The sequence below is a fragment of the Typopeltis vanoorti genome, chromosome 1, assembly GCF_054136105.1.
Source record: "Typopeltis vanoorti isolate ZY-2024b chromosome 1, IOZ_Tvanoo_1.0, whole genome shotgun sequence".
Taxonomy (NCBI): domain Eukaryota; kingdom Metazoa; phylum Arthropoda; class Arachnida; order Uropygi; family Thelyphonidae; genus Typopeltis; species Typopeltis vanoorti.
The window spans coordinates 174,071,045-174,091,472 of NC_143549.1; the positions used below are offsets into that span (position 1 = coordinate 174,071,045).

At 36.9% G+C, this 20,428-nt stretch overlaps 1 protein-coding gene and 1 non-coding gene across 5 annotated transcripts in view; both read right to left on the reverse strand.

Annotated features, from left to right (window-relative positions):
* The window catches only part of LOC150110652 (uridine-cytidine kinase 2-B-like), a 169,617-nt gene that overhangs the window by 79,846 nt on the left and 69,343 nt on the right, over positions 1-20,428 (reverse strand). The window lies entirely within an intron of this gene.
* Positions 8,752-8,945, reverse strand: LOC150110653 (U2 spliceosomal RNA). Its single transcript, XR_016549089.1, has one exon. It is a non-coding gene; the product is annotated as a U2 spliceosomal RNA (small nuclear RNA).

Below are 20,428 nucleotides of genomic sequence, written 5' to 3' on the forward strand. Positions count from 1 at the left end.
TTAACTGATATTGCCTTACCAGCCGCATTTTCGAAGAAGAATGGACCGATGATGCCTCCAGCCCAAAATCCACACCAAATAGTGACACGTTGTGGATGCATTTGTTTCTCAACAATCACTCGTGGATTTTATGAACCCCAAATGCGACAATTTTGTCGATTAATGAAGCAATCAAGATGAAAATGAGCCTCATCGTTGAAGATGATTTTTTCGAAAAATAAGCATCCACTTGTTGTTGTTCCATAATCCAACGAACTCTCTTCACTGTGTGTGTGGTCAGTAGGCTTCAGTTCTTGAGTCAATTGAACTTTGTAAGCATAAAGATGCAAATCTTTCGTGAGAATATGCTGTAGAGAGCTTCTCGAAATGCCCAATTCAAGACCACAGTGCTGAATTGATGTTCCTGGACTCTCAGCAACACTCTCACGAACTGCTTCGATGTTTTCTGTTGAACGACTTGTTGAAGGACGGCCAGAGTGTATAAGATCACTAATTGATCCAGCTTCCTTGAATTTTTTAATCTTTTCACAGTTGATGAAGTTAAATCACTATTCCAACCATATTTTGTACGAAAATTGCAACTGTAGCTGCCAAACCTTCATTATTTTTAAAATATTGCTCAACAATGAAAATAAGGTGTTCTTTCGTGTAGCACTCCATTTTTAATAACCCTGAACTGTCAGCTGTCGCGCTGTCTTTTTTTTCTCGTTGGCAACACTTTACCGCACAAATGTCGCTAAATTTAAATCTTGCGTGAATTTTGGGACACCCTATACTTGTACTTTATTATACTCAGCATCTATTCCACAACATGGAAGCAAGTCCAATTCCAAAAGAAAGGCAGCAACCATCAAACATTTCACAGATTGCTTTCACCTCATTGGCATCTAAATTAATGAGAAGGTCCTGAAGTCAATTTCAACATCTGCAGAAATGTCTCCTAATCAGTGTCCATCAATATGACTTATGCTTGCTTATCAGTATCCACATCAGTACTCCTCACTTACATCACCTACCTTTGGGCACAGAAAGGGTTGGTGAGACCTATACCTTTGCATTCAAATTTCCAAAGGAATTTGATACATCAAGGACTTTTCAGCAGAGTGCTTAAGGGTCAAAGCTGTATAACTGAGAGGAGACCTCCACATAGCCTTTAAAGGAATGCAGAGAACTGAACAGGGCTTCCGACCTAAGGTCCTATCCTCACCTTCTCATGTTGCACCCTGTTGGTTATCTACCTGGATACTGAACGAAGAAGGATGGGCTGCCAATATGGGATTTAGCCAACCAAATTGTATTCTTATTGGATAAACCAAAATTCAAAATGATGGTACAACATGACAAAATTTCATGCCGGCTGGGGCGTCGCCTGGTTAAACAAGACCCTGTAGTTTTTTGCCAGGGAACCAGGGCAAACAGCGAAAAGTCAGCTACTAGAACAAATTCTAAAACTTACCCGAACTCAACATCACCAGAGTTCAAGATCGGTACTATCAACATAAGAAGCCTGAATGGCAAAGAAATGGAGCTAACTGAGGATATGGATAAGTACCAGATCGACATAATAGGGGTGAATGAAACAAAAAACACAAAAACTGGTGAGATCTTTCTGAACAATAAATACAAAATGTTATATTCAGAAAATGACAATCAAGGAAAAGAAGGAGTAGCCATAGCAATCAACACTAAACACGAGGCTAATCTTCTTGAATGGCAGGCAGTCTCGAGTAGAGTGATGTGGGCAAATATGAGAATGGGGAACTGGACAATGATACTTATTTGTGCCTATGGTCCCACAGAAAGTTCCACTAAGGTAGAAGTGGAGGAATTTTTTAATGCTTTAGAAAAAGAAACTGACAGAATGAAAAAGGAAAAGTTGGTCCTTGTTGGGGATCTAAATAACAAAGTAGGAAATTGATTGTCAGACATACAAAAATTTTTGGGGAAAATTTGGAGAAAAGAGCAAAGCCAATAATAATGTTAAATACCTGTTGGATTTCTGCTCAGGACACGGGCTGGTTATTACTAACACCATGTTCCAACATAAAAATGTGCACCAATTCACATGGAGAGAAGAGGCAAGGAATAAGTAAAGTCTCATTGACTATGTTATTGTTGATAGTGATGTTTTCTCCCTGGTGCAGGACACCAGAGTGTACAGAGGATTTGAGACTGGAAGTGATCACTATTTAGTCTTCAGCAGGATAAAATTAAATTTCATATCGAAAAGAATAACATGTAAGAAAGTTTTAAAGCTAATAAAAGTTGGACAGCTCTCAGATGTGAACTGTAGACTAAAACACAAAGATTATTGAAGAAAAAATGAAAGAGTTTGAGAACAGGAACCAAACCTTGGAGATTCAGTAGCAAGCCTTGAAGAAAACCCTTATTGAGTCAGCCAGAGAGGCATGTGGTGAGGTTGTCTGCAAGGATAGAAAAATCATAACTCCATGGTGGACACAGGAAGTTAAAGAGCCAGTGAAGGAAAAGAAGAAAGCATATCAAAACTTCCTGGCAAATAAGTCAGCTTTTGCTCTTAGAGAATACAGAGACAAATGTAAGAAAGCTAAATACTGTGTAAAACTAGCTAAACAAAAGTCATAGGAGGACTTTGGCAAGAACATAGAAAATAAATATCAAGAAGGTGGCAAAATATTCTGGAGGTTGTTGAAGAAGCTTAGGAATGGAGGAAAGAGTGCTGTAAAAGGAATTAGAGATGATAAAGGTGAAATGAAAACAGGAGAAAAAGATATCCTTGAAGTATGGAGTAATTACTTTGAAAAACTGCTAAATGAAACAAGCAGTGATGACAGCACAGTGATAAAAAACACTGACCAGGCATGCAGTCAGGATCTTCAAGTATATCCATACTTGAAGTAGAAAAAGCCATCAAAGGCTTGAAATGTGGAAAGGCAGCAGGAGTAGATGATATTCGACCAGAAATGCTGAAGTATGGTGGTATAAGAGTCTTACAGTGGCTGCACTGCATAGTTCAGAAAGCCTGGACAGAGAGACAAATTCCTGATAATTGGAGTAGAGCGATAATAGTACCCATATATAAAAAGGGAAATAAAACTGAATGTGAGAATTACAGAGGTATTTCCCTACTGAGTGTTCATGGTAAGATCTATGCAAGTATACTTGAGAAACGGTTGAGAAGAATTGTGGAAGAAAAGCTTGGTGAAAAACAAGCTGGATTCAGGCCAAATAGAGGCTGTCAGGATCAGATCTTCATTTTACGACAAATAGCTGAGAAAGCATGGGAATATAACAAAGATCTGTATTTAAGTTTTGTCGATCTGGAAAAGGCATATGACAAGGTGCAAAGAGAGAAGCTATTCAATACGCTACAGTTATATGGTGTCAATGGGACATTATATCAAGCAATACTTAGTCTGTATTTGAGTTGTAAGTCGGCAGTTAGAATTGAAGGAAGTACAAAAGATGGTTTAATGTTCATACTGGTGTGAGACAAGGATGTACATTATCCCCTCTGTTATTCATTATCTATGTGGATCACATTATGAAGGAAAGTGGTATTAAGCATGATATCAGAATTGGAGATGTTAATGTCAGCTCTTTGCTTTATGCGGATGATGTTATACTTCTAAATAAATCTGCTACAAGTTAGCAAGATTCCCTAACTAAATTGAATAACTGTTGTAATAGATATGGTATGAAGGCGAGCATTAAAAAGACAAAGACAATGAAAATAGGTAGAATTGTTGAAATTGTCAACTGTGTTGTGAATGGGGAACCTGTGGAACAAGTAAACATTTCAGCTACTTAGGCACGATTTTTACTGAAGATGGTAAATTAAATATTGAAATAGACAACAGAATCAACAAAGCTGGTATGGCAGGAAGTCAACTGAATAAATTCATATGGAATAAGAGAGAAATTAGCTAGAACACTAAATGAGTTGTATACAAGACAGTGTTCAAACCAGTTTTAACTTATGGATCTGAGAGCTGGGTCAGAAGTAAAACACTTGACCAAAGACTAGAGACTGCAGATATGAGAGTCCTGAGAAAGATTAGAGGCATGAACAGATGGCATCAATGGCAATATCATATTAAAAACGAGGATATTAGGAAAGAACTTGACATTGTTGGCATCCAGGAATGCATTAGCAGATCATAATCTCAGGTGGTATGGTCACTTAAACAGAATGAGCAAGGAAAGATTAGCAAAACAAGTGTTCTCTGCCAGGTTGGCAGGAAAACAACCCAGAGGAAGATCAAGATATAGGTGGATTGATACGGTACAATGTGCCTTAGATGATAGAAATATAAGATCTGATAATAATAATATTGGAGTCTTGACAAGTAACAGACTGATTTGGAGGAAAATTGTAGATAGGAAGTTAGAAATGATGTAAATTTTTCTTGTAGTACTATCATATCCTGTACACCACTTGAGGGTACATGTCAGGAATTTAATGTTGATGATGCAACAGTACAGTAAAACCGCTAAGTTACGCCGTAGGTAGGACCAATAAAAAGCACGTAAGTCGAATTCGCGTAATTTGGGGTATAATTTTGCATGTAATTTATATATACAAACATACAATTGATACCAAAGGTTTACAAAAACACCTATTTTTTTAATGAAATATAATCATAATTGTAGTTTCTCATACATAAAAAAAAGAAAGTTATTTCGATGTCGATGGTTTCATAAAATCTAATAGATTCGTCTGACGGCATAATGCCTTTTTCTTGTCACGCAAAATTTCTTCATAGCAAGCTAATAATTTTTTTATTGCTTGCCCTGTGGCTACAATTCGTTCCTTGTTAGAATCTGTGTCCTCCAAAATCTGTAAAGCTTTCTTTTATGATTGTTCTTACTGTGGATTCCTGTAGATTGAACTTCTTTGCTAGCTCCCAAATTTTTATTCTGCCTTCAAAATCCTTAATAATGTTGAGTTTTGTTTCCAAAGTCAATGTTTTTCTTTTCTTGCTAGCAATAGAAGAATCGGACTTGCTTCTTTTGGATTACATTATTATTTTTTATATGTTAAAATTTTTATCAAGAACATAACATTAAGCAATTGCAAGGTTTGTAGACTATAAAAATCTTGTATGAATGGAGACCGCACAAAACATGTCAGTACTTGTTCACAGCATGTGCGACACTGACAAATGCGGCCGGCGCCTGAAAGATACGACTAGTGGCGAGGCGTGAAGCGGGACAGGAATACGTACATATAAGAAACCACGTAACTCCGGATTCGCGTAAGTCGGGGTATGACTGTACTAGATGATTAAGTTTACATGATATCCTGTTTAGAATTTTCCTCCAAATCAGTCGCCACTCCAATATTTTCAGATCATATACTTCTGTCTTCTAGGGCACTTCTGAATGCATCAATCCAATTAGATTTATTTATTTCCCATTTTGGCATCAAATACGTTAAGTTAACCTTTCCTCTCCCATTTTCTCAAGTGACAATCCCACCTTAGATCAGCTCTGTTCACATATTATTGAATGCTAACAATATCAAGTTCCCTCCTAACATTAAATAAAACTTAATACAGATTTTATTAGGTAACTTTTATATTAGCATAGAATTTTTATCCCAGTGTCAAGGGCATCTTCAGTATGACTTTCAAATTAAACAAGAACATAAACCAGAAGATTCAACAACGAGAACATGTTAACTATGTAATTTATTTATTCATATGGAGTTTCCTCCCTTTTCTCCCCCATCCCTACTGAGGCAAGTTGCGGGTTAAGTATTTATGGCTGTAGATCCGCATGTTTCGGGGGGGGGGGTTGCCTGCTTGTGGGATGAAAAACCCCAGATAAACTGGGGGGAAAAACCCTGCTGTCCACGCCCAAGACCGACTAACTTGGCTATGGCTGAGGAAGATCCTTAAGCTACTCTTGTCGGCGAAGGGAATCAAACCCAGGATACTCCTTCCCCAGGCATATGGTTGCGAAGCGCATAGCCACTTGGCTAAACCGCGCAGACAACTACGCAATACATGATATAGTATAATATAGTATCAGGGTCTAAAATACATTAAGGTCCTAACCAAACAACAGATCGTTGATTAATTATTAAAAATAAAAAAATGTAGAATACGTGAAGTCTATTTCCCATAAAAGGAATAATTTCCCATTATTTCTGTCTAGATTTGGACAATGTTACAAGGTTTCATAACTTTCTTCATGTAAGCATTCCATAAGATAATTACTTTTATAAAGAACCTTAATCATCTTCTTCCATTCTAGATTAGTGTTTTTCAAACTGCAGGTTGTGATCAACATTTTAAAAATGAAATATAACAGAAAAAATATCAAAGTATCTCATAGATTTCATAGCTTTCACACATTCATACCAAGTGGTGTCACATCCTGCATTTCTTTTCAAGAGAGAACTCACATGATGGTATATTATGTCCCTTTCATGTTAAGCACCTTTTTACAAAGTTTTAAATATATATGGCATGCTAATTTGAATATTTCAATTAAATGCTAATCGTAAAATTATTATTGTGCCAATGATAATATATAGTGTCTGTGGCAGAGGAGTTATCATTATACAGATTTGGGTTGTTTCCATTCCAGATGTCTCCAATTTACACTGATTGTAGCTACATATAGTACACAGACTAATTGTGTTCATTCATATTCTGAAAGAATAGGCTTATTGAGAAAAACAGTTTATTTCTATTAATAAAAATAAACCATTCTATACTTTATGGTAAGCACACCCATAACAATAAATAAAAGACTTCCCAATTTCTGTTTTTGTTGTTTAAGGTTTTTTTTTTTTTTTTTTTTTTTAAATGTTAATAAAATTCACATTTGATATTAATTGTTATGTTTTTGTTTTTAATTAATTATATGTAGTAAGTATGTTTTTTGGAACTCGTTTCAATTTAATGTATGTTTCTGTGAAAAATTTACCTGAAAAATCATGATACTCCTAAACACAACTTTCACATGCTATAAAAACATTAAGAAATAACCTGGCTTTATTATCAGTGACTCTCAAACTGTAGTTTCCACTATCTACTTCTATAGTGTCTGTTCCCCAGGTTAGGTTAGGTTTTGATGGAAGTTTTTTTTTTTTTTTTTTTTTTTTTTTTTGGTAGCATAGCCAAGTGAAAAAACTTCCATCACCTTATCTCTAATCCAGAGAATTTAATAATAAGGTGTGACACCTTTTGACAACTGGCATATGAAAATATGACTTCTCCATTACTTCCACCTCTGAGTCTGGCTCCCACTGATGAGACCTCAATAAAGGCCAAAACTGATCTGGGTAGTGACCCTTCCCTTAATGCATAGCATTATACATGTCTGCAAGGAGATGTGCTTTGCATTATGGGATACTAAGACAAGTGATGAGAACTTATACCACCTTTGCCATGAGCTGCACCAGTCTTGAAAATACTTCAGGAGCAAACTTTGTTTGCTTACACTTGCATAAAGGATTAAACCAAATATATAATTGGTATCAAAACTTTCTATTGTTAAAGTTTCTATTATTGTAGAAACTCTAGAAAATCGATCCATACCAAGTATGGATATGTGGAATTTTTAAAGAAATATACAAAAATGGAACAGCAACTATAAGACAACAAGATCCCTATACAAAAAGGGAAAAGACAGGGAGATTCTATATCCCTAAAATTTTTATAGCAGCACTTCAGGAGGTGATTCAGAAAATTAACTGGAGTTTCAAAGGCATGACAATAAAACGTGAAAAATTAATCAATTTAAAGATATGCAGATGATACTGCATTAATTTTAAAATCAGCATAAAACCTACAGGAAATGATAAATATACTGAACATAGAAAGCAAGATAGGTCTTAAAATAGAGAAAAAAAGTTATGCTCACTAGGTATTTAAGAGCAAAAACAATAAAACTTGATGAGTCAATAGAAATAGTCTCTTCTTATGTGTACTTGGGACAATTTTTTGACATTGACCTACAACTTCAAAAATAATTTACCCAACTGCCTGAAAAGCAAAGTATTCAACCAATGCATGTTACAAGTACTCACCTATGGCTGAGAAACCTGGGCACTAACTAAACAAACGGAAAAACAAATACTGGTGGCAGCAAGAAGAATAGAGAGAGAATCATGCTGGGAATAACACTGATGAATAAAAAGAAGAAGTAATGGATATCAAATCACAGACAAGTCTTGGATACAACAGAAATTGCAGAAGCATCCAAATGGAGGTGGGTAGGACATCTGGCTCAAGGAACGGATAATAAATAGACCAAAAAAAAGTAACAGAGTGGATACCAACTGAAAAGAGATGACAAGGACACCCCAAAACAAGATAGGCATATGAAATAGAAAAACTGGCTGGAAAGAGATGGATAGCAGAAGCAGGACTGAGAAAATTGGAAGATCATGGGGGGGGGGCTTCATTCAGCAGTAGATCGAAACAAAACAGATTACCACAATAAAATCCTAGACTTCATTAAGTCACTTAAAAAAATCATTGAAGGTTCCAAACATAAAACAAATTGAAAAACATTTATATCAACCCAAAGAAGAGCACAAAATAAATAAATACACTGCTAAAAAAAAAAAATACTCCTCATACAAATTGTTTCCCTCACTATTTCTGAACAAGTTAAGATACATAAACCAGGCTACTCCATACACCCATAATTTCATGCAAGCATACCACAACAATTCCCTTTCCAAATTTATTCATGCTAACTGCTTTTTAGTCTAGGTTTGACATTTTGGCTTTTTTTTCTAATTCAATATATATTTTTTATCTCTTCCCTAGAGGTAGTGCAACATCTGAGCTATTTGTAGCAGCAATGGAATAAGTTACACATACTTTGCTGCCTTCTAAAAATCAGCTTAATGGCTTGATGGGGGAAGAGCCATGTTAGATACTAAACTAATAAGAACTGATACTGCACTTTTTGCTTCTTGGCCTTTTGGCTAAGATAAGAGTGTATTATCTGTTCTTATTAACGGAACCCAGAAATCAAAGGTGTGGAACTCCCCAGCGCTCCACTTAAATGTCTCCTGTATGCCGACGATATCACAATTATCACAAAGAACATCTGCTCCCAGGAAGGTCTCTCTCATTCCATCAGCCTCTTTGAAAGAGCCTCCGGTTCCAAAATTAACAAAGGAAAAACCACCAGCCTACCCATAGGAGACTGGGGGAAAAATCCCCCCCCCACCTCGCCAATCCAAATCCTGGGGATTGGTTTCAACAACCGAAATTCCCACTGCACAGATGCTTTAGTGGAAAAGAAACTTTTAAACATCAAAGAAAAATGGAATACCCGCTCCATCAGCTTCAGAGGACGAGCACACATAATCAAGCAGCTTATGCTCCCAGTCATCTTGTACTACACCTCCCCCCTATTCACCACCAAAACAGCCTTGAAGAAATTCGAAAAAATCATCATCAACTTCCTCTGGGAAAACCGGAAAGATTAAATCAAACGCTTCAAAATGTCCAGACCCGTAGAGCAAGGAGGCCTCAACATCCCTCTCCTCTTTGAAGCCATCACCGCAGTTAAAATCGACACTCTGCTCAAAACGCTTAACAACCCTCGTCACATCTGCCACGGTCTCACCAAATACTGGCTGGGAACGAAGTACTGCAAGCTCCTGAACATTGACTACGCCGGCCCGCAAGCCCTTTTCCCCCCGGCTCACCACAGACGCATACTCAAGACCATCTCAGCATTAACGCCTTTTCTGGAAGGGATCAACATCGCCGCCTACCCCAGGCCAACAATCTACAACTGGTTAAGAAGCCTTAAAGACCCGGCTCCCCTCACGGACAAGCAGAAAATCACGTGACAAAATAATAACCTTGACTTCCTGTACACCACGAGGAAGGACTTGAACTTCAAAATCTCTCACAACATTCTCCCAGTCAACTACCGTGTCTGCAAGTGGAACAGGCACGCTTCAGCAAAGTGTGTCTTCTGTACGGAAACAGAAACAACAGACCACATCTTCTTCCACTGTTTCACTACTCAGGCCGTGTGGAGACTAGTCGGAAACAGGTTCGACACCACCATCACGCAAAACCAGGCCCTAAGCCTCACAGAAGTTCCAGACACCATGTCTAAGAAAGAAAAGCGTCTCTTCCTTTTCTCCATCATAGAATTCAGGTTCCACATATGGAAGATCAGGAATGTGGCCTTATTTCAGAAACAGAGGAAAGGCCTCTCTGACATCCTCAGAAGCTGTCGTTCCTCTGTTAAAACATACCTCGAGATGAAACTAGCAGAAGAAGGCCCTGCAAAGTTCCACGAACATTGGTGCTCCCCAGGTATCATTGCCTACCTGAGGCACGGCAAGGTAAGGCTTAAACTTTAACCCCCCCCCAGCCACCTTAGCACACCGACCCTTTTGAACGCAAACCCACGACATCTTAAGCATGCTTCAAACCAACAAACAACACTAATTCTCCCTCCCTAAAGTCACCCCCCCCTCCCAACACCTCGGAAACCCACCTCGTGTCACGGGTGGGGGACCGGAGCCACCCCGCCACTACTAACGTTAGTGTAACAGCGCTTTAGTGCAACTGAACTCTCACAACACCTCTTACCGCATCCCCACAAACTAAGCTACGGGGCATACCGCAACAGGGACGCGAGGTTTCTCCTCGCTCCACTTTGCGTGGTTTTCCCCCCCCTTACATAGACACATCAAGTAGCACTTCGTGCTAAAACTTTAAGTTTACCCTTTAAAGTCGAGCTTTTCAGCTCGCGACAGAGATGATGACGGGTAACACCGTGTAAACACTGTTAAAGTGATCGGTACTCGACTGATCTGTTCTTATTAATGTAAAATGTAGTTTTTTTTATTGTGGGTCACAGTCAGAAAATTTGAAAAATACTGATCTCTATGTTCATCATGACATATGACAGAATCTATCAGTTTGGCCAAAATATAACACACTGGCTAGAAATTTGACTGACTCCAGGATTGGCTAAAAAGGAAGTTTATCTTTTGCAGAGCCTGGTAGTTAGCTATACCTTCAAAGATATCTTAGATAAAGAAGGGTGACATGATGGGCCACCTCTTAGGAAGGTGACAAGAAAACTGGCTATCAATGATTTATTGACATAAGATTTGGTAAAGCCACTGACAAAGAAGAGTGGACTTGATGTAATTTATGGGTTGAGAAAGTAGCATTTCAGTAGAGGGGAGGGAGAGAGAGAGAGAGAGAGAGAGAGAGAGTGAAGTTGATGTGCCAGTCGACTCATGTGACGCGACAGATTTTGACAAATATCATGTCCTGAAAGAGCACGGATTTTCTTTCTAAAAACTGAGAAATGAAGGCAACTATCTGGCTGAGCAGAAGGATCATTGTTGAATCTTTCTGTTTCTGTTCTACTTATTTAATTTGAAAGTCATACTAATGATGTACTGCTAATACAAAAATTGAGTAAAATCCATATTATTGTTTAGTCAATTATCGTGGCTGTTACGTTACAATTCATCAAGTCCTTCTTGATATATATCTTCATTTTTAATATGATTCTTCTACCAATACCATATGTTCACGTCCCCTAATTTTTCTCAGAATTCTCATATCTGTGGCCTCTAGTCTTTCATATCAACTGGTTTACTTCTATCCCAGCTCTCAGATCCATACGTTAAAATGGTCTGAACTGGTCAGAACACCAACTTGTATAGTAGATTAATGTTTTGGCTAATTTTTCTTATTCTGTACAGTGTTATCAACAGGCTCTCCACAGTACCAATATGAGTTGTGGACATTGAAGTCCCCAAGAAGAATAACCTCATATTGGAGTATTTCGACTGCAGAAAGTTGAGCTTTCGAGAGAGAGAAAGAGAGAGAGAGAGTTAAAGAGATCATAGTGGTTGATGGGATTTGAAGAGTGATAGAAGGAGCATATGAAAAAGGCAGGTTGATTTGGTAGAGAAATTTTGAGCCAAAGCAGATCAAACAGTGAGGATTCAAGGATTTGCAGTTTCTGGCATGGTATGTCAGTTTTGACGAATGAACAAGTGCTGCCCTTGTGGGGAATTCGGCAGCTAAGGTAGACAGTGGCTGTTGAGGTTACCAGCTGGGATTTGGATAGGAAATAATTCTGGTTTAGATGACTATAGATGCTGGTGTACATCATTTATATTGCTCTTTATGCCATGGATGTGGTGAGGTGGATATGGAAACTCTCTTTTTGGTAAGAATTAATGTTTGGTTGGATTTCTGTTGTGTTTTATGATTTTTGATGTTTTATGGTTGGATTTTTTTGTGTTTTTATGGTTTTTATAAAAACTATTTTTGTGGGAGAATTTTTGTAAAATCACATTTTACTGAATATACTGATTCCAGTTCCTCTTAAGTTTTTATAACACACAGAATAATATATTGTTCCTTTCAAAGTGGCTAATAGTACATTTTTGAGGGAATAAAATAAAAATAGGGAGAACTATCATGACACGCCTTCTAGGTGCAAACACTTTTTTTTCTTGTCCACAACCACAAAAGTTTGGAAATCTATGTTAATACTACATGTGGTGTAATTAATATCAGAGATAAGACTAAACGTGTTTTTTCAAGCCTTCAATAAATGGGTGATGGCCTTGCACTATGATATTTACAGAACTAAATTCATCTACCACCTAAATATTGTTTCTTTTAAGAAAAGAATCCTCATCAGCACCCTCAAACACAGAGTCCTAACAACTTGCTCCAATGAACAAGCTCTGAACCAAGAATTTGAAACTATTAAGCAGACATTTGTAAAAAATGCTACAATAAAAAAAAAAAAAAAAAAAAAAAAAAAAAAAAAAACAGTTCACAAGATTGTCCATAAAAATACCACTAAAAGCAAAAAAAGATTATAAGAATGTCATAGCCATACCCTACATTAGGGGCATTTCGGAAAAAACAAAATAGAACACTACTTATATACAACATTAAGACAACCTTCAAAACTCAGGCAAAATTAAGAAATTTACTTAGCACTTCCAAAGATCCTCTTTCATACCTGGCTCATCCAAGGGTTTATAAAATTCAATGTACCTATAACCTACCTTACATTCACACCAAAGTGAATGACTTTATATTTACTGACATCCATTTTCCCATGCCCACAATTCCAGCCTATTCAAATCATTTTGCAAATACTGTATATAGGCAGAATTCCTGATTACAGTAGCTATCTTTGCATCATCAGCAAACAGCTGAATGTCGCTTGTCAAATCCTTCCCAGTATCATTAATGTAGATTGAATAACAGTAGACCAATTACTGAGCCTTGTGGTACACCACTGGTTACCTTAAATCTTGCAGACTCGCATCCCCCCACATACCAGTTTTTGATATCTGTCAGTCAGCCATCCTCTTAACCATGCTAATATTTTATAATCCAAACCCATATTCTCCAATTTATGCAAGTTTTCCATGCTGTATTCTGTCAAAAGCCTTAGCAAAATCCAAAAGCATTACGGTGTATCCATTCCCCTTATCTAGTTCAATGGTAACATTATTATAGAATGGGAGCAAGTTGCTAAAACATGACATTCCCTTAGTAAATCCATGCTTTTCATTGCAAAGTAGATTCACTGTCAACCCATTTCTGAATGTAGACCCTAACCAATTTTTCTAAAATATTCACTCACCATCACTCCTGAGATACTAATTAGTCGATTTGAATATCAGTCTTTGCACCACTGCCTGGTATCTCCCCTTGGGCCTGGCTCCCACTGAAGAGACCTCAATAAAGGTCGAAACTAGCCTGGGTAGTGTCCCTTCCCTTAATGCATAACATTATACATATCTGCAAGGAGATAGGAGTGATGTTAGCTTGCTCCACCTTTGCAACGAGTTGCCCGGTGTTGTACCACCTTACCCGAGTCCTGAAGATACTTTCAGGCGCAAACTTTGTTTGCTCACACTTGGATAAAGGATTAAACTAAATTTATTATAGTTGAACACTCCTGAGATACTAATTGAGTTGAGTTGAATATCGGTCTTTGCACCACTCTTGTGCAATGGAATTACCATACATTTTTTCCATTCCTGCAGAATTTTCCATTTTCTGGGACTTATTATATAGCCTGTTGAAAGGAATGGCAGTTCAGATGAACACTCTTTTAGCACCAGTGCTGATATCCCATCAGTTTGTGCAACAGTTCTAATACCTCATCCTCTTACACTAGTTTCTTCATCCAATGAAGAGGTAGCAGTAAGCTTAATGTTGCATGCACCAAGTTAATAGCTTTTAACAATATGGGCACTCATTAGTTGAACAACCTGAAATACTAATTAGTTGAACACTCCTGAGATACTAATTGAGTCGAGTTGAATATCGGTCTTTGCACCACTCTTGTGCAATGGAATTACCATACATTTTTTCCATTCCTGCAGAATTTTCCCTTTTCTGAGACTTATTATATAATCTGTTGATAGGAATGGCTGAACAGCTGAACTGAACACCTGAGATACTAATAGGCTGATAGGTGGATACATCGGTCTTTGCACCGCCCTTGTGCAATGGAATTACCATACATTCTTTCCATTCCTGCAGAATCTTTCCTGTTCTGAGACTCATAGTAAACAGCCTGATCAAAGGAATAGCTAGTTCAGCTGAACACTCTTTTAGGACACGTGCTGATATCCCATCAGTCCCTACTGCTGAATTCTTATTCAGTTTGTGCAACAGCTCTAATATTTAACAGCCTGGTCAAAGGAATAGCTAGTTCAGCTATTCCTCACCTGAGTTTATTCATCCAGTGAAGAGGTAGCAGTGAGCTCAATGTTGTGTACATCAGGTTGATAGCTTTGAACAAAATGGGCACTCATTAGTTGAAAAACCTCTTCTCCATCTATTACTCTCATGCCATCCACATTTAGAAGAGTTATTCTTTCATATTAATTCTTTTTTTTTCACTTGCAACATATCGAACAGAATTCTTATGAGTTGTCTATAGCACGAAAGAGCCAGTTTCTTTTCATGCTCAGATTGCTTTCCATACAACAGTTGTCACTATTCTAGCCTGCTGCTTATAATTTTCATAATGGACATCATCCGTATGCACACGGTAATCCTTCCACATCATCCTTTTCTTACAAATCTCTTGCTTAATAAGATTACACATCCATTTGACTCCTACCCTATTTATTCTTCGAACTCTCGGGATACATTCTGATATCGCATAGTTTAACCTTCTCTTGCATATGAGGACACCTAAACATGATGTCCTCAGATGAGACCATCATTTTTAACATATACAGGGCACAAATTTAGCAAAATTAATGAATTTATGGTAATACTGTAAGATTAAATGGCACTGTATCATCATTATAATTTTTTTATAAATGAATATAAAAATTCATGTATGATTGGATTAAGTATTGTTTATAAATTAAACATGCCAAAAAATTATATTCTTGGTTTAATCCTTTATCTAAGTGTAAGCAAACAAAGTTTGCACCTGAAGTATTTTCAGGACTGGGACAACTCGTATATAAAAGCTAATGACTTCACATCACTTGCCTTATATCCCATAATGCAAAGCACATACCCTTATGGACATGTATAATGCCATACATTATGGGAAGGGTCACTACCAGACCAGTTTAGACCTTTATTGAGGTTTCATCGGTGGGAACTAGACCGTGCTGGGTCTGTCATAAGGTCGAAACTGGTCTGGGTAGTGACCATTCCCATAATGCATAACATTATACATGTCAGTGAGGGTATGTGCTTTACATTATGGGATACTAAGGCATGGGATGTGAAGTCATTAGCCTCTATATATGAGTTGCCCAGTCCTGAAAATAGTTCAGATGCAAACTTCAAGCTTGGATAATGGATTAAACCAAGAATGTAAATTTCTTGGTATCTTTAATTTATATTATAACCAAATCGAAAAACTTCCAACAACTATCTCTAATCCAGAGTATTTTAATAATAAGCTGACATCTTTTGGTTACTCATATATGGAAATATGACTACTGCACTACTTCAACCTTGGTATCACCTTTGGATCTGGCTACACTGATGAGACCTTAATAAAGGTCGAACTAGTCTGGGCAGTGATCCTTCCGATAACGCATTATACAATGTCCATGAGGATATATGCTTTGCATTATGGGATACTAAGGCAAGTGATGTGAAAGCAAACTTTGTTTGCTTACACTTGGATAAAGGATTAAACCAAGAATATAATTTCTTGGCATCTTTAATTTATAGTATAACCAAGTGGAAAAACTTCCAACAACTATCTCTTATAAGTATTATTTAAATGTTTCCCATGCACTGTCCAATCCCATTCCAATGAATTCAGTATACTCTTCAGTTGGTCATAATTTCCTGCTTTGTAGTTCAGCATGTAATCTTTTCTGAATGGAACATTCATAAACTTAATCACTTTATGTCATTTGGGAATACCCAAATTCAACTTGAATTTGGGTATTTCCAAATGAGTACCGGATGATCACTGTCACCAACCAGATGCAAAATAGTTAGGTCTTTAACTGAAACGTTCTCTGACACTATAATCAAATCTAACACTCTTTGACCTTGAGTTCCTTCTGTCACATGCTGCTTAAGGAAGTTGTCCTGCAACTGCTCAATAAACTCATATATTCTTCTGATGAGATTCTACTGCTACCCAATCAATACTTGGATAATTAAAGTCTTTGATTATAATTACTCATTTCACATTAATCTTTTCTATTTGGTGATGCATTTCTTCATCACTAGCAACTGATCCACCAGGTCTGTAAAAACACCCTACTGTCTAATTGATCTTGTTAGATTCCACCTCACACCAGATGGCTTCAGACTCATTGCCACATGAAATACTGTTAGTAAACTAACTGGATTCAAGTCATCTGATATCATTAGCAGCATACCACCTCCTCTATCCTTCCTAAAAATACTGTACCCTTTACACTCAATACCAGTTAGTCTGACACACACAAACACACAAAGAAAGCATATGGTAAATAATATTTCATTCTGAAATATCCACTCAATAAAACAGAAAATACCACATGCTCTTTCTGCTTATTCTTCTTATTATTATTATGTAGTATTTTTTTGTAGTACAAGGAAGAAATCACTGAATATTTGAAGAATACATTTACTGCTAGTTTAGATATGCGACATTTTTGAAGTAGCTATAATTTTACTATTTTACACTAAAACAGTTTGAGAATGCTACCCAAGTGATTTATGTTTGTAACAATTGTCTTTTGAATTGTTTTGAAAATAAATTATTATAAACATCTGCTGGATGAATCTGGATAACTCCTTTCACCAGCCCCCAAATCTTACTTTTTTCCCCTAAAGAATTGTATCAAATAATTTATGATTTTTTTGATAAAAATAAAACTGTGATTATTATTATAAATTGAGAAATTATTTTAACATAAACATTGCATTAACATGAAAGAAATTGCTGTTTAGGATATAACTGAAAACAAAACAAAACAAAACAAGACATGAAGAATTTATGGAGACAAAAAAAAAAAAATCTTCCACATCATATTTTTCTTATTAATCTCTTGCTTAATAAGATTACAGATCCATTCACTCCTACCCTATTTATTCTTTGAATTCTAGGTACACATTCTGATATCATTATTTAAGTATAATTTTAAATGCTTCTCATGCACTTTGACATACTTTCCATCCAACATTCAATAACATGGCACAGAACTCAGCATGTAACCTTTTCTGAATGGAACATTCAAAAACTTAGCCGCTTCTTCCCAAGTGAGTACCACATGATCACTGTCGCAAACTGGAAGCAGAATAGTTATGTCTTTAACTGAAATTCTCCTCCCCCTGACACTATAATGAAATTAAGACACTTTCATCTCGAGTTCCTTCTGTCACATGCTGCTTGAGGAAGTTGTCTGGCAACAGTTCAATAAATTCAGTTTCATTCTTTTCATGAGGTTTTACTGCTACCCAATCCATTTGGATAATTCATCCAATTATGATTACTTGTTTCTCATCCATGATCTTTATTTAGTGATGTATTTCTTCATCACTAGTAACTGATCCATTAGGTCTGTAACAACACCCCATAGTATTTGATCTTGTTAGACTCCACCTCATACCAGATGGCTTCAATCTCACTACCACATGAAAAACTGTTACTAGTATTACAGTCAAATTTGAATGTGTTTAAGGCATGGTATGATAAGCCATGTGTATGACAAAAGGGATTTCCTAGATGAGTCTGTGTTTTATGGGGTCTAAGAATAATAATAATAACAATAAGAAAGACTAGAAACCTAACTAAGTGGGGCACCCTCTGGACACCTGTCAGTGGCATAGGATGTAAACTGGAATCTCGAAGTATTAGCCATTCCCATATTTTGGGAAGTTTTATGCAACCATAATTATGCAAATTAGGCTGATTTTTTAAGACCACCAGCAGCAGATTCTTAAAAGAATCAATCTCTTCTAAACTTTTTCTCTTCTGTGATGGAGATTGATGGTCTTTTTCCAGTTGATTCTGTGAGCTGTATCCAAAGCATAGTCTGGAAGGCCAGAATGACCACAGTCATGACTGCAGATGTATTTTTTTATGTTCTTCCATATAGATAGTAGCTGATTTTCCTTCTGTCCACTGTAGGCCAACTTGTAGGAACAAGGAACTCTATACACACCTGGAAATGAGAGAGGAGGGAGTTTATCATTAATGAAGCAGATAAGGGTTGCTAGTTTTAAGTGGAGCTTGAAAGTTGTAGAAAGATTGTATTCCTTTAAGATTCTGGGTATTTTTTCTGAATGTGCCTCAGACATAGGGAATGTTGACAGCCATTACTAAAATCTTTCTGAAGAGAATGTTGTGGATTGGGGGAAGGGCTGATTATATTTTTTGATAATGTAGCCATTAGATAAAAAAAAAAGTTTGGTGTATATAATTCAGTTCTACTGAAAGAGAGGTCTCATTGGAACAAACATAAGCTGTATGGGTTCTGTCTTTATGATACCATATTGATGAGGGAGGAGGAGTAATGGGAAAAGCATGCGAATGTATCTGCCTGTGTGAGTGAGTTTCCTATATACTGAAAAGGACAGGCTACCATTAGATAGGCAGGTGATCAAGATGTCTAAGGCTAGACTATTATTAGTCTAGCCTTAGACATCTTCACCCTAGAATCCAATTTATTTCCATGATAAATTGGATTCTAGGGTGAAGACTATTGAGGTGACAGAAAAAAAGTGTCTAATGTGTCTGAGCCATGAGACCAAACAGAGAACACATTATCTGCATATCTTCACCAGATAGAAGGTTTGAAAGGAGCAGAGTGAAGATTTTGATTTTCAAAATCTTCCATAAAAAATTGGCAAGGGGAGGAGGTGAGAACCCACAGAGATACTCTATTTGTTTATAAATTTCGTTCTTCCAAGAGAAATAACCAGAATGGATAGCAAGGAAAAGAGGTCAAAGACATCAAAAGGGAAAAACTTTTTTTTTTATTCAATAAAGTGTCCTTTCTTTTTCCTTTCTTTTAGGCTTACACGGTGATCCAAATGCATTTTTGAAAATTATGGAGACAGCTACCGTGTTTGAATAAAAACTTGAGTTTAATATAACTAAAATCTACATTCGACGTTTCGACCTTTATGTCAAGGTCATCTTCTGGAGCATACAACTATACACAGGAAACAAGCTATACTACAATCAAACTGGTTTGTTAAAGACACTGACCAACCGCTACAACAATTGTTGGCCTGACCTCTGGTGTGGGGGGAAAAATAAAATAAAATAAAATAAATAAATAAATAAAAATAAAAAAATAAAAAATAAAATTATACATCAACGCTAGAGTCCTATTATTAGTGTTGTCTACTATATACATATATTAACATCATTCCAGCAAGTTGGCATGGAATGGTTTCTAATGCTAGCTAAGGATTGGCTAGAGTCCTGGCTTATGCTGGATCTTTCATATTAGGTAGGCTGAATGTGTGCCATCCAGATCTTTGGAATTTTCATGCCATCTTTGTTGTTGATATTTGGGTGGTTTATCAGGATTTCGTAGGATTCCTTAAATTTCCTTTCGTACCAGATTTTTGTGCGGTGTAAGGAGCAGGTGCTTTTCCAGTTGATTTGGTGTAAGGTGTTGAGTGCGTGGTCTGAGAGGCCTGCTTCACCATAATGGTTATATTTAATGTGTCTAATGTGTTCTTTCTTGCGTATAGGGATTGTCCGTCCTGTTTCACCAATGTATGGTAAGTTACAGGTGCAGCGGATGCAATAGACTCCAGGATGTGCTAATGGGAGGAGAGGATCCTTAGAGGAGTTGAATATGGTTTTAAGTTTAGTGGGTGGTTTAAAGGTGGCATTGAGGTTATAATGTTGTAGGATTCTGTTGATTTTTTCTGATAACCCTTTAATGTATGGGATGGCTATGGTTTTACTATAATCTAGATTCGTTTTTTGTTGTAGTTTTATAGAG